The sequence below is a fragment of the Lygodium microphyllum genome, chromosome 5, assembly GCF_053477565.2.
Source record: "Lygodium microphyllum isolate KBCC chromosome 5, Lygodium_microphyllum_v1.1.10, whole genome shotgun sequence".
Classification (NCBI taxonomy): domain Eukaryota; kingdom Viridiplantae; phylum Streptophyta; class Polypodiopsida; order Schizaeales; family Lygodiaceae; genus Lygodium; species Lygodium microphyllum.
In genome coordinates, this window is record NC_141139.1 from 67,277,027 (window position 1) to 67,279,351 (window position 2,325).

The 2,325-nt window shown below is 45.4% G+C and overlaps 1 pseudogene; it reads right to left on the reverse strand.

Annotated features, from left to right (window-relative positions):
* Nucleotides 1–414: 414 nt before the first annotated feature.
* LOC148035929 (putative polyamine oxidase 5) lies at nucleotides 415–1,531 on the reverse strand (annotated as a pseudogene).
* Between the last annotated feature and the right edge of the window lie 794 nt (nucleotides 1,532–2,325).

Here is a 2,325-nt window from a genome sequence, read left to right on the forward strand (position 1 = left end):
AATTAATTGTAATTAAGGGGATAATAAAAATAAATAAAGCGCACAAAATAAATACCTGGGAGGGTTATGTATGCAATGGCCTGAAGGCTCACGGAAGAGTCCCCCAAAAGCAATGAATCTAGTCAAACAAAATCAAAGACCACTGACTGAACAAAAAAATAAAACACCTTAGTGGTTTTTGTTTTATTTGGATTTGATTTTTATTTATTTATTTTTAATTTTATTTATTTATGGTTTTTTTAAAAATTATATTTTAGGTGTGTTTTGAGTTTGTATTTTGTGTTTTTTTTTCCTTTTTTTTTGCACATAGAGTCAACCTTCCTTGATTTGAAGTAATGGTGAAAAATTATGTCAACTTCTCTAGCTCCACTAGTTCCATTGAGGAAATTAGCTCCATGGGTGGTTGAGTAAAAGTTACGATGTAGCCTCACCAGCAAAAAGAAGCTGCAATGGAGGGTAATCTGTAGTCACGGACAAAAGGGTAAAAGCAGTGACATAATTCTCCTCTTCCTCCTCCTCTTCAAAGTCGAAGGAGAAGCTGGCCGAAGACGATGCCGAAGATGAAACAAACGAGGAAGAGGAAGAAGAGGATAGGGATGACCTTGAGACGACGTGAGAGAGATGATCAATGCATGATGACAGTGGTGGTGATGTTCTGGGGAGGGGCTCTGCAAGTATGTCAATGTCCAATCTGCTAGCCCCTGTTGCGACTTATGTGTAGGAGCCTTGGCACAAAGGATTGGTAGCCCACTTGCTCCGCACGACTCCCCTGATCATGTTGTGCAGATAGTCCAATTGCTGACATGATTGTGTTGTGGCTTCTTGATCACTGTCATTAGGTAATAAAATTCTGGGCATACGTCCAGTTGCGACAGCATCCATGCCCACGCCGAAGCTTGCCAGTGTCTGCACCATCCCATCGATCACCTCGTCATCACTCAATCCCTCCACCTCCAATGTCTCCGCCCCAGCAAACCAACACAGTAGCACATTCAAACCTTCGTATATGGGGCAAATGGAGAAAGTCCTTCGCATCCACCATGGTATTTTGCTACTGTTGTTCCCTTTACGGTATAGAAACTGCTTGAAGGAACGGAAGCTGCTAGGTGCCTCTGGGCCTAACAATAAGAAGAGCTTGTCCACCACACTGAACCCGAGTCAAGAGATGGATTCAAGCTTCCATGGAGGAAGCTCAGGCTCGAAGAGCTGCTGTTGCTGCTGAGCCACGCCATTTGTCTTATTGCAATTCCATAGTTCATGAACATACCTTCTTGTTGAGATGAATGGTGTCCGGAGGCAGACATCTAGCCAATTCATTCACGACGCTACTGGAGCCCTTGGCTATGGAGAGATGAGGGCCAGGTAACTCTTTGTATTCTTTCTCGAAATCGAGGTCGAGGTCATGCAGGGAATTAGAGGCTGTGGCTATTTGCTCCATGTCCTCAAGCATGGAGAACACAGGCTCCTGCAAGGACCGGCGGTCCCATGGAATTCCTCCATTACAGTTGCTGGGAGCTACTTGAATGTCCATTGGCCCCCCCAAATCGGACATTCTCTTCGGCAGTGAAGAACACATTTAGAGCTTACCGTGCGTGCGATCCAACGCCTCCTTCCACGAAATGCTTCTTGCACGTCTGGAATTCACCCGCCTCTTCACGTATGCCATAACTCTGTCAAATACATCCACCACCAGCCCCCCAGGCTGATCCGTCACCTCTCCTCCTCCTTCTGATATCCGGGTCGGGGTACTGGGGAATCCATCCTACCACTCCCAATTCGGAGCTTCAGCCTCTCGGCCATGTTGCATGGCACCGATCCTCTCTGCAATCTCATACACATGGCGGCCTTCCATGGCATGAATCCACGTAGCGCCAAGCGCCACTTGATTGCCTCCCATCGAAGAGGTGCAGATCTACCCGCCCAATCTCTCGCTCGCTTCCAAGACAAACACATCGCGGCAGAGGAGGAAGAGAGACGAGGACGGTGGAGGAGGAGAAGGAGAGACGAGGACGCTGGAGGCGATGGGAAAGGGGGGAAGAGGGCGGCGTAGAGAAAAGGGGTGAGGTGTCGTGGAGAAGAGGGAAGAGATGTGGAGGAAGAGGACGAGGTGGGCCACGATGGAACGAATAGGTAATGTAGTTTTGGGTATTTTAAAAAATATATATATAAATTTAAATAATTTGTGTTGTTTTGTGTTTGTTTGTTTTTTTTTTGTTTTTTTTGTTTTGTTTTTTAAATTTTGAAGTTCTGTTTTTTTTTGGGTTTGTCTTTGTTTTTTCTTTCTCTCTTTTTTTTTCTTTGTTTGTTTGCTTTTTGTTTTGGGTT